The 13,021-nt window shown below is 42.4% G+C and overlaps 1 protein-coding gene across 9 annotated transcripts in view; it reads right to left on the reverse strand.

The window, feature by feature from the left end:
* brsk2a (BR serine/threonine kinase 2a) overlaps nucleotides 1–13,021 on the reverse strand; it is a 152,477-nt gene that overhangs the window by 75,958 nt on the left and 63,498 nt on the right. For 2 of the 9 annotated variants that reach the window (XM_061772870.1, XM_061772869.1), the window contains exon 1: nucleotides 8,193–9,607. The exons of the other annotated variants lie outside the window; for them this stretch is intronic. The gene's annotated coding sequence lies outside the window, so the exon portion shown is untranslated. Of the gene's footprint in view, nucleotides 1–8,192; nucleotides 9,608–13,021 lie in introns of those variants that run through there. 9 annotated transcript variants of the gene reach the window in all.

A 13,021-nucleotide genomic window follows, 5' to 3' on the forward strand; every position in this document is an offset into this window, starting at 1 on the left:
AAATTACCAAGAGAAATTATGCAGAGAAGCTGGAAAACCAGTTTGCTGCTAAAGACTCTGCATCAGTTTGACGAGGATTACAATCACTGACCAACTATAAGCGATCATCCCCCCAAGCGGAGAACAATAAAGGACTGGCTGACGACTTGAGTACCTTCTACTGCAGATTTGAAAAGGACACCTTCACACCCGCACCCACACCACCGCCGACCACCATCACACCTCTGAGTCCCCCTTCTCCATTGACCATTCACGAACAGGATGTGAAATGTGTTTTTAAACAACAAAAGAGCAGCACGCGTGGACTATATACTATATTCTGTATATATAAACACACGTGGCAGCTCTGCTTATTCACAGTCCCTGCAGACGTGCCTCTTAGTGTTAATCGTGTGAATTGAAATGTACTTTCAATCATGTAAAGCCCATTGAGTTACCTTCCGAATTAAATGCACTGTATAAATAAAGCTGCCAGTGCCTTGCCTTGAGCTAACCACCGCTAGTAGACAATGGAGGAAGAGGTTAGCTCGCAGGCTAACACCTAGCTAGCTGCGAATTTGCCACATCAACCATATTAGTGGTTCCAGGGAGGGATTTAACCACTTGAAACATGGTTGCTCATAATATTGATAGGAAAATAGTCAGTGATCAAAGAGGTGTTTATGTCTGAGTGTGTGTGTGTGTGTGTGTGTGTGTGAGAGAGAGAGAGAGAGAGAGTTAGAGTTAGAGAAAGAGAGAGAGACAAATTGAGTTTCATTGCAGGGTAGGACGCACGTTGAGGGGATGGCTAGAGAATTGTGTGTTTGTGTGTGTAACTGCAAACCATTCATGTCTAAAACTGTCGGGAAATAAGGGCTGATTAACTATTTCTGCTGCTACAGGAGGAGCAGGCAGCTGCAAATGAACACATGGGAACGATGGAAACACCCACAATAGTCAACGGAGAGGACGTGAACCTTCCGCAGCCGTGTTGATGAGACTTCTCTCCAGCTCTCTGCCGGAACATCATACAGGTGAGCTGCTGGCCAGTAGCTGCGTTGAGGATGAGCTACAAATGTACCTGACACGACAGGTGGAAATGGGACCCACTCCAGTTTTATTTACTGTATAAAACTTTAGGGAACTATTGATTTCAATTTGCAGTTAACTTTATAAGAGAGGCTCCCTGCCCTTTTTCTTTTTGAAATGTAAGCAAAAATATTATTATTATTATTATTATGTAAAACATTTAAATTGCATTGAAATGTTGGAAAACTTCAGGGAGCTATTTATTTGTTCAAGTTTTCATTTAACTGTGTTAAGACATACTGCTGAGCGTGGGAGCTCCCTGCACTTTTTGTTAGAATTTTAAAATTATTATTTGTTTAAGATTATTTTCTAAGATTAAAAAAAAGTGGTTTAATAAACGTGCTTAAAGGCATTTAAATGAAGTCAAGTTTTATTATTTCAAATTTGAATATTTGCCTTTTTACCCCAAAACAAACACAGGCTCCAATTATCGGTTATTGGCCTCCTTGACTACTAATAAATCGGTATTGGCCCTGAAAACAACATATCACGAGAGTTAACACGTAAATTAGTGCCTGCTATTTGGGATCTTAGTAAATCAGGGCTTATGTTGCTTGCTATGTACCGGGCATACATTTGTGTGTGTGTGTGTGTGTGTGTGTGTGTGTCTGTGAGTGCGGGCGTGCGTACGTGCGTTCGTACGTACGTACGTGCTTTCGTGCCTGTCTCATGCACGCCATGTATTTCATGGAGTCACATCCCACCACTAAATGGAAATGAAGTAGATCTCGAGGGAAGCCACGACCTAGATTGTCTTCTTTTTCAGAAAATGGGCTCACGCCACATTTTTGGGAAAACATGGAAGAAACACTCACGTCATATAAAGACACAGAGAAAAAAAACTCAATACACAAAAAAATAAACAAGTCTGTAAAACAGAGCTACAGTATAAGGAAGGGCACTTCACCGAGAGTCTATTTCACAAGGCCTTTTAACTGACCAAGGATTGATCTGTGAGTGAAAACTACCTGAATGGCGAAAAGCAAAAAAAAAAAAAAAGCGATGCCATGAATGAAAGGGATGTGGAGAGATTCCTCAACACAAGGAAAGAGGCCAATAATAAGAGAGACCGACAGAGTGGAGAGTGACACGAGATAACAGCATAAGTGTCCAAGTGTTCCACCACTGGGAGAACCAAAAGGGTGCACAGATATCTGCTCAACAGGAGTTCGAGGTGTCTCCCTGGCACCACGTACGACACTACTGGAGAGGGCACTCTCACACACTGAGAATGCACTCCACACACACACAAACACAAGCGCGCTAGAGCAGTGGTTCTCAAATTTTTCATACCAAGTATACCACCTTAAAAATTACTTAACCTTCCATCATTATCAACATTAAAATACAGAAGAGTAGTGTCCAGGTTTTTAATACGATACAGGCAACAGAACGTTATGTAGCCTAGCAAGATAGTGCTAGCACTAACGGTTGTACCGGCGTTCTGTCGAATCATGCTCTAAAGTTCCGGTGTGTGTGAAGTAATGTAATTACAATAAAGTCATTTAATTCCAGGAAGTTAGCACCCATTATTTCAGTGATGTTGTAATGTTGGTTTGACCAGACTGATTAGAATACATGACGCGACTAGAGCAGTGATTTCCAACCTGTGTGGAGCCAAGGAACATATTTTTACTGTATGTACTTCCTGCCATCTAATAGAACACCATTTATCATTTGTTCTGTCTATCTCTATGCCTCACTGGCATAAATCGATGAACAAAGATATATTTATTGTAAATATAATTTTTGGAGCAATTAAGTAAATGAAGGAGTCATTTAAATAGACACATTGCTCCATCTTGTGATCGGATCAGTAATCGGTTATCGTGTTTTTAAACTCGCTGATCGGCCCCAAAAATCCTGTTCGTGTAAAGCCTGATATTCATTCAACAAGTATATTTACAATCACCGACTCCTCCTTAGCCTCCTTAGAAGCTTTTCCATGGCAGCAGCCTTTTTTCTGCTTTCAACTGCCTGATCCGCCTACATTTTATGATATCAGTAAATCCAAAACATCTACATGTCAGCTTGATCCCCCTACCCACAACCCTCGTCAAGTCACGGCTTTCCTCTCGTAACTGCCATTAGCCATTCTTTCCCATCTATCCATTCTATCATTCATTCCCGCCGACCGTCCTCCTCTCTTCACCTTGGTGTATATATAATATGTTCACCCGAGTACCATGGGAAGCAGAGCTTGCAGTTGCTCTGCTCCCCAATTCTTGAACTCCCAGCCAGCCGTAATATTGACTCTTTTCCTCTTTTTAAAACCAGACTCGAAACTCATCAATTCAAGACTGCTTTCTCCCTATCCTGAAGTTGCAATTTTACCGCCCTGTATTTGTTTATGTATATTGTATCGTTATTCTTTTGCGCGAATGTATGTATGTATGCATGTATGTACCTGTATGTATGTTATTCTGTTTTATTGTTCAGTGTCCTTGGGGTCTTTGAAAGGTGCTTGAAATACTTAGTTTTTTATTAGCTAGGTAGTATTACTATTATTATCATCACCATCGTCACTATCATTATTATTATTATGAAATGCAGTATTGAACTTGGACCCCTCTAATGCTGTGAACAATGGCACTCATTTCATTGCTGTTGAAAACGATGTCTACAGAAAAGGTTCGACCCAAAAGAGACTCCGCATCAATTTTAGCCTTGTTTTCTGATGACGTTTTTGATTTTCTACCAGATTTTGGCCCACCCATATTGAGATCCTACAATACGACATCAGTGAAACCCTCGACCACCGTTTCATTTGTTGGGTCATGGCAAGAGCCACATTTCCATGAGTTTCGCTTCAGGAAAATCATCTCCTATAGTATATCCTCAATGTCGGAACAATCAACATGGCAGGGTGGAGGATCGACAGTCCTCTCATTTCATGATGACTGTCATCGGGGGAAAGGGGACAGTTTGAGCTCATGTCAAGGGCTCTGCTCGTCGCTGAAGGGGTCGACAGAGGGTTGCTATAGCATTGCTATGGTAACAAGGCACAGGGGGAATTGGTTTATTGTGGCATAGTTACACTGTGGGCAACATGCATCTTTTCTTCAGCAGACTCTACCTAGCTATCCACACTATATGGCCAAAACTATTCGCTCACCTGCCTTTACTCACATATGAATTTAAGTGACATCCCATTCCTAATCCATAGGGTTCAATATGACGTCGGTCCACCCTTTGCAGCTTTAACAACATTAACTCTTGTGAAAAGCCTTTCCAAAAGGGTTTGCAGTGTTTATGGGAATTTTTCACCATTCTTCCAGAAGTGAATTTGTGAGGTCACACAGTGATGTTGGATGAGAAGGCTTAGCTCTCAGTCTCCAATTCCTCCCAAAGGTGTTCTATTGGCTTGAGATTAGGACTCTGTGCATTCCAGTCAAGTTCATCCACACCAAACTCTCTAATCCATGTCTTTATGGACCTTGCTTTGTGCACTGGTGCGCACCCATGTTAAAAATTTAAGAACTGTTCCCATAAGTCGTGAGCATGGAATTGTCCAAAATATTGGCTCCTTAGTTCCAGTGAAAGGAATTTTGAAGGGTTCAGCATACCATTCATTTCTCCCAACTTTGTGGGTACAGTTTGGGGATGGCCCCTTCGTGTTCCAACATGTCTATGCACCAATGCACAAAGCAAGGTCCATAAAGACATGGATGAGAGAGTTTGGTGTGGATGAATTTGACTGGCCTGCACCGAGTCCACTGTGATTGACTGGCGACCAGTTCAGGGTGTACCCCGCCTCTCGCCAGAAGATAGTTGGGATAGGCTCCAGCACGCCCGCGACCCTAGTGAGGATAAGCGGTACGGAAGATGAATGAATGAATGCACAGAGTCCATACTTCAACCTGGGATGAGTTAGAGTGCAGACTGAGAGCCAGGCCTTCTCGTCCAACAAGACTGTGTGACCTCACAAATGCACTTCTGGAAGAATGGTCAAAAATACCTTCTGAATCTTCCGGAAAGCCTTTTCAGAAAAGTTAAAGCTGTTATAGCAGTAAAACGAGGACCGATGTCATATTAAATCCTACTGATTAAGAAGGGGATGTCACTTCAGATCATCTGTGAGTCAAGGCAGGTGAGCGAATACTTTTGGCAATATCGTATAGTTAGCTGGCTGGCTAGCTCTAAAGATCCAGTGTTGCCGAATCTGATCAACAAACCAAATTACATGGTATCATAGCCTTATAAGGACTCGAGAACATCTCCTATTGTAGACAATCTTACAGTTCATTTTTCCTTATGATGCCTTTACAGACACTTGTTAAAAAAAAAATCCACAATCATTCATTCCCGCCGACCCTCCTCCTCTCTTCACCTTGGTGTATAATATGTTCACCCGAGTACCATGGGAAGCAGAGCTTGCAGCTGCTCTGCTACCCAATTCTTGAACTCCCAGCCAGCCGTAATATTGACTCTTTTCCTCTTTTTAAAACCAGACTCGAAACTCATCAATTCAAGACTGCTTTCTCCCTATCCTAAAGTTGCAATTTTACCGCCCTGTATTTGTTTATGTATATTGTATCGCTATTCTTTTGCGCGAATGTATGTATGTATGCATGTATGTACCTGTATGTATGTTATTCTGTTTTATTGTTCAGTGTCCTTGGGGTCTTTGAAAGGTGCTTGAAATACTTAGTTTTTTATTAGCTAGGTAGTATTACTATTATTATCATCACCATCGTCACTATCATTATTATTATTATGAAATGCAGTATTGAACTTGGACCCCTCTAATGCTGTGAACATTGGCACTCATTTCATTGCTGTTGAAAACGATGTCTACAGAAAAGGTTCGACCCAAAAGAGACTCCGTATCAATTTTAGCCTTGTTTTCTGATGACGTTTTTGATTTTCTACCAGATTTTGGCCCACCCATATTGAGATCCTACAAAGATAAGTCCGGAAGCTAACAAAAATGAGTAAAAAACGTCTGCGGAGAGCTTCTTTTCAAAAGGATAAAGGCCACCTGAGGAGCCGGAAGAAGAGCCTACGACCTCAAAGAAAAAGAAAGCTTTTATCCGTTATGCGTTACGGTGAGTCGCATTTAATATTTGTTTTAAGCCGGTCGTCTTAGTTTATTTACACCTTGACAGACGGTCCGTGAAAAAAAATGCCTACTCTAAAAAAAGGTTGGGGACCACTGGCCTAAAATGTACACCGGGGAAAAACTTGCTGCAGAGTTCAATTCTGGAATCGTTTGTGTGGAAAGCTCGTGTCAAATGCTCATGGCCACCAATCAAGACCCAAACACACACAAGCACACTGACCCAGGAGCCGATGACGCAAATGGCCTTATAACTCTGGCTCGGTGCAGTGATTAAGTGCGGCTAGCGAGGATGTATAAAGGGATCGAGAGTACTGAGACAGAACCGGCCGGAGATGTCGAAGGAGTTGCAACTTCCTTAATGCATAATGTCTCACAAACAGTACATAAACACACAGACGTAAAGGCCTTGAGGGAAAGGGAGATTACCACTAATGTGCATGAGTATCGTCTATAACCCTTCTAAGGGGAGAGAGAAATGGAGGCATAGAGAGGCGTACCTGCACCAGCTCCGCCAGTTAGGGGCTTTTTATTCTAACTTCTTTTTGCAAGTGCGCCTGTCATCATGCTTTTATTTATAGCATAATCCTCATATATTGGGAAATCCGCCTGAGGAAACTTCTACATTTGCTTTGGAACATCGTATATGATGCTTCTCGACCTGATTTTGTCGTTTTTGCCTCCCCGTCCCTTTTCTTTTAGCTCTCAATCTTAGCCTTATTCTGTCTTCCTCTCTTTGTTTGCTTTTTTTTTTTTTTTTTGCAAGCACCACAATACTGCCCAGATTGTTAGTTTACTGCTGAGACAGAGAGGAACAAAAGCACTGACCAACCGAGCTTGACATGCAGAGAGAACAGACACAGAAAAAGGGTTTGAACAAAAAGGATTCATGGTATTGTCCAGGTATAAAACATTAACAATATGCAGACAATTACACAAACATGGAAAAATGTGCACGTCATGTTGCATTCAGAAACGGACTTGTTGCTAGGAAAGAGGTGATACGGGGGGAGGATGAAGAGAAGAGGCATGATGTTTGAAGGACAGACAGTTGGACAGAAGGAAGATGGCGACGTGCTACGCAGGGGCTGCTCTTGTCCATTAGAGGAGCACGAGATGGTGAGAAAAGCACCCGTCGCCCACCCTACCAACAACCCTCCAGTAATGTCTGTGAATTCACATGAAACACATCACGGCAGAATCTTGCTCCACCAACACACGCACACAAACGCAAGCGCGCGCGCACAGCCATTAAAGAAGAACAATGGAAGAGAGAATGGGAATGGTGTGAAATGGGAGTGAAGAAGGAACATAAACATTTCAAACGGTCCTGATGAGTCATTAACGATGGCACGGAACAACCAATGGTTCCGTTCAATTGTGCTACATGTTGTAATAGAGGATGACGACATAATGGCCGACGGGAGCTTACATGCTCGCCTTCTTTTTCCGTGTAAGATCGATGTGGTACACATCCAGGAAGGCTCTATTCTACCTCTTCCGAGTTGCCTCCTTCTCTCGAACGTTTAGGGTTTTTTTGTTTTTTTTTGTTTTCTTTTTAATTGCCCAAAATTATGAATCAGCGATACAAGAAAAGTAGCTATCCTCCGCATTGAGAGGAGCCAGATGAGGTGGCTCGGGCATCTGTTTAGGATGCCTCCGTCCCACCGGGAGGGGGCCCAGGAGATGAGCCAGGACACGCTGGAGAGACTACGTCTCTCGGCTTGCCTGGGAATGCCTCGGAAGAGCTGGATGAAATGGCTGGGGAGAGGGAAGTCTGGGCGTCCCTGCTAAAGCTACTGCCCTCGCGACCCGACCTCGGATAAGCGGGGGGAAAAAAATGGATGGATATATCACGATTATGCATCACGATTGTTGCAGGGACTCACTGTTCCCGGGTTGGGACTCATTGCTTCCATGACATATGCATCCCGGGACTCACATAGTCTTAAGTGTAAAATGATCCATGTATACACACACACACACACACACACACTCCCAAATGTTCAAAGAAAAAGCTTGTAATATATCTTCCTAATATTTCTTGAACATTTTGTTGTCTTACCTAATGGTAGGTGAACATGTAGTATGTGATCATTTCCAGCGAAGGCAGGCAGAAAGAGAAAACAGAGAAAAACAAAGCAATGTTAGTGAAATAATGGTCCAGAATATATTAATAGTTCACAAAGTAGATAACGTCAAATTAAATCGTTCAAACATGTTGAGAATTGAATGTAATGTTTTTCTAGGTAACGTATAGTGCTCTCAACCATGGAAAATGACAACTACACTGGAAAAAAAGGATTTCATTTTCATTTGCACATGATTAAAATGTAGTAAACTGACCCTATTTACCCCTTTTTTACTAAAAAATAATCAAATGTTACTTTTACACATTTCACACGTGCTACCGTTATACATTCAAAAGGACTTTTTTTTTTTTGCAATGTACGATAAGAGTCATATTGTTCAATTAAAAGCGGTCTGACACTTAATCAAAACAGAGCATTTTGAGATTTCCAACCATATTGTTGCCCCTGGCTGTAAATCCTCCTTTAACTGTGTAACTCTTCTCCTATTTGGGCTGAGATCAACACTTGATGTCGTGTCTTGAAATGGTTTGCCTGAAAGGCACCGGTCGTGCCGACGTAGCGCAGGCAAAATGAGAAGTGACAAGGAATACGCATCATATCCGCTGGTGCAAATATTTTGGAAATGCCAACAAAGGGGATCTTAACCTATCAATTTTGAGCTTCGGAACGATCTAAGGGCTGACCTCGACGCAAATGGAGGAAGGCACAGTCAGGAGTCACATCATATGACCTATGACAGAACACATTTCGAATCGACAAAACACATTAGGACAATCGGTGCTGGACTCTTTTTCCAGGCGTAGTGAAATGCAGTATGACACAGGCCGGGCGGGCACTTCCATCCAACTGCCACGCAGTCGGGGCGAGTTACCAAAATAAATAAAGAAATCATTGCAGACTTGGTGTTTCCCGTCATCAAACCCAGTACATTTTCAGAGGTTTCCTCTGAACACACACACAAAATCGGGCTGTTTACCAAGTGGGGGAATCCCTAATGAAATCATATTTTGCCTTTCAAAGGTCCGTTTGATGTTGCTGCACAGATGTTGCCGTCTTCTTTTTCTTTTTTTTTTAAGAGCCCTGATTTCATGTGAGAGATTTTTTATCTTGCACAGCCCGATGTTGCAACTTCCCCCGAAACCTGTCTCCCTCTCGCTCTTGCTCTCGTCACCGTGATCACGAGGAAACGTTTCATCTGCCACCTTCTGAAAGGTTTCTGCCTCGGTTCTTCACAAGAAAAAAAATGGAGTCCGAAAATGCACTTAAAAGGCATTTGTTGACTCAGAGTGATGATATCTATCAATATATATGCAAAGAAAGACGGGACAACAGCACGTAGAGAAAGCAGATCTGAACTTATATTTCGTTTTGACACCAGCTAAACATCTTGCTTCAGGTAGCATCTCAGTCCAGCATCAATATCCAAAAAGAAAACAGACTACTTCAAACTGATTGGTTGTAACAGATGGACTTTCTTGACATCTCTCTACATGTTACAATCAAATCATGTTGAAGTAAAAATCAACCAGACTGATTCAAAATGATTGATTGTCAAAGGAAGAGAGCTGGAAAGAAAGTCAATTTGAACTCCTATCAGACATGAATTCACACAACTTCAAAATCCGTGGGGTTCTTAAATTGCATCACGGGAATGCCGAAAACAAAAGCTATTGATTGTTCTTGATATGATCTAGGTCTTGCCCTGCAATTGCCTGGCGACCAATTCAGGGTGTAGCCCGCCTCTCGCCCAGAGTTAGCCGAGATAGGCGCCAGCATGCCCGTGACCCTAGTGAGGATAAACGGATAAACGGATGGATGGATGGATGGATTTCTTTATGGACTGCATGTTCTCATGATGCTTGTGTGCGTCGTGTCCACTTCCTCCCACAGCACAAAACCAAGTACTGTGATGCTAATTTGTCCGTGCGTGTGAATTTGTGTCATTGACGGTGATCCAGTGCCATCCAGGCACAATATGTTTCGCATATTGTGAAAACTGATTTACGGAAACAGCAGAAATAACCGCTGCTATGTTACTCGCTAATATGATGAAATATGCGTCCGAAAGGTTGTAAAAAAAAAACATAAGGTGAAAGCACTTCAAGTGGCTAATTAGGACTGTTATTAATGTTAGGCCTCTGTCAGAGTGAAACGGGGCCAGCTTTGATTGCGCCCGTCCTAAAAATGAGCTTCGCTTCGCCACGGTGAATATTTAGAGAAGCATTGCCACGGCGATGTAAGACGAACAGGGGCTGTGGCTGGGGGCTCACTTCAGGAGCTACCTGCACTATTGGAGGTTTTTGGAACACAAATTTCATTATATGTCTAGAAAAAAACGTTAGCATATTAAAAGTGCAAAAAAAAAAAAAAAAAAAAAAAAAAGGATGAAAGCGAGAAGAGGCAGAAAGGAGTGGCAATAACAGCGTGAGATTTTGGAGGGTAAATGGTAAATGGACTGCACTTAAACGACACTATCACAGCGCCCAAAGCACTTTACAAAGCCTCACATTCACCCATTCACACACCAATGGGCGGCGATGCCAGGCGCACTGGGGACAAATTAGGGTTTGCCCAAGGACACTGACATGCGGACATGCGGACAGTCGCAGCCGGGATGGGAACCGGCGGACGACACGCTCCACCTACTGCGCCCCGGCCGCCCGTACCCTGGGCCGTGTCTGGGTTTGAATTTGGTCAAGGAAACGTGGATGGTTATGCGTTCGTGTTGGAGCGTAATCCAAACGAGTCGTGTATCTCTCGAGATTAATCCGACCCCGGCCTCAGACGTCACACTCTAATCCACAAGAGGGGGAACGAGCGGCGCTGTGCAACGTCTGACCACAACCGCTCAGCAAGGATCAGCTGATAGGGTTGACGCAACCCATTCAGGAATGAGGAGGAGGGTCGGGCATGACAAATCAATGTATCGATGTGTGATAAGAAAGAATTGATCATGCGTTTGATTTGATTTGCAACAAAAGTATGAAGCTTCCCAGAGGGCCTGAATAATTTGCACAAACACAAGCAGAAAGGATTAGTTCCGCAATGCTTTGAACAACATGTTGTGATAAACCTAGTGCAAGTTTCATTTGACTGTACCCTGATTCCTGATGGCCCTCCCCATTTGATGCTACTGGAGAAATCCTAGTATTTCTTGTCCACGTTCAGGTTTAGTCCAAATTTCTCTGAACACGTGATTATCCCCCTGCCTCCGAGCCCGTTGCGTGCTTTCGTCGCTTGTCGCGAAGAGGGGTCAGCGGCTGTCACTTGTCTACCGCATACAATCTGACACGCTCGTCACACACACCCAACCGGGTCCAGTTCGCATGCACAGCGCAGTCAACGGCTGGTGGCTGATCAGAAGAACAAAAATCGGACTGCTTGAGAGTTGGGCTCAGGTGCTCCTTGTGAAGTGTACAGAATTGTGGAGGGAATCTTATGAGAACTTAACACAATGTTCAGCATATGATGCCCAACCAATTTAAAAACAAATAAAGAACTCTGAGAAGTGAATCGTGTAAACTTTCCCATGAGATAGTGAGAAGTCTGTGTGGATCTCTGATTATCGTGAGGAAAATCTAGTTGTGGTTAAAACTGGTACAGTGAATCCCCAGCATATTGTGATTCATCGTTTGGGCCACCAATACAGTATATTGCAGATTTGTAAGCAAATATTTTTTGGTATTGTTTTTTACAGCACACAGGCAAGTCCGAATTTAGAGAAGCGTGCCTTCAGTGTAGAACCAGATAGCGCCGCATACTGGGCTTTACTGGATGTAGATGTCGCGTGTAATTAAGAGCAAGACAAAAAAGGCAGAGAAGAATCCATACTAAGCAGTAGGCAAATGTGTTGTTCCTACAGAAAAAAGGATATATACGCCGTAATTTCTCGTGCATAATACGCATTTTGACACCCAAAAATTGTCAAAAGTTAATGGTGCACATTATACATAGGTCTATTTTATAAATGTATGCCGCCATCTAGAGGTTATGCAAAAGCTGTACACTTTCATTTCAAAATGCCACCGCCCCCTAGAGGTTATGAGAAAGGTGTACACGTTCATTCCCATATGCCACCGCCACCTAGTGGTTACAAAAAAGATGTAGCCTACACTTTCATTCCAATATGGCAGGGGTACGCATGACTGCATATATGTACAATTGTGCTCATAAGTTTACATACCTTGGCAGAATTTGTAAAATATTGTTGTTGTTTTTTTAATATGACTGAACAACAACCATCATTCATTTCTTTATGGTTATGTTTTGTTTAATGATAATGCTTTTCTGAAATGCTTGACCGTTTAATTTGAATCCCATTCAAATTAAATTCAATGTGTTTCACCTGTTCCTTCATGCTTTCTTTAAATAATTGTACACAACTTATAACTTCTGCTTGGGTAATCAAACATATGAGCACAACTGTGTGTTTTCTCATTTACTCAATAAAGGTAGGGCTGCGAATTTCAAAATAAGAGCAAGTAAATAAATAGAAAGTCTTACGTGTTCAAATAAAGTGCTTAACTTCAAAAGAATTCTTTGAAAAAAATACTTTGTTTTGATCAATAGGGGTAGAAGTAAAATCATGCATTGTATAAATGCGTTATACATAGGCAGAAGGGTTTTCCAGAATTTTGAGGTCAACTTTGGGGGTGCGTATTATACATGGGTGCACATTATACACGAGAAATTACGGTACCTCTTAGGATTGTCGTATCGTCTGTTTGTATCTGTTGCTGCTCCATGTGTAATTAAGTAGCAATTATGCTAATTCCCATTACCCGTCTACAGTGTTTCACAT

This window comes from Phyllopteryx taeniolatus, chromosome 5 (assembly GCF_024500385.1).
Source record: "Phyllopteryx taeniolatus isolate TA_2022b chromosome 5, UOR_Ptae_1.2, whole genome shotgun sequence".
In the NCBI taxonomy this organism is placed as follows: Eukaryota; Metazoa; Chordata; class Actinopteri; order Syngnathiformes; family Syngnathidae; genus Phyllopteryx; species Phyllopteryx taeniolatus.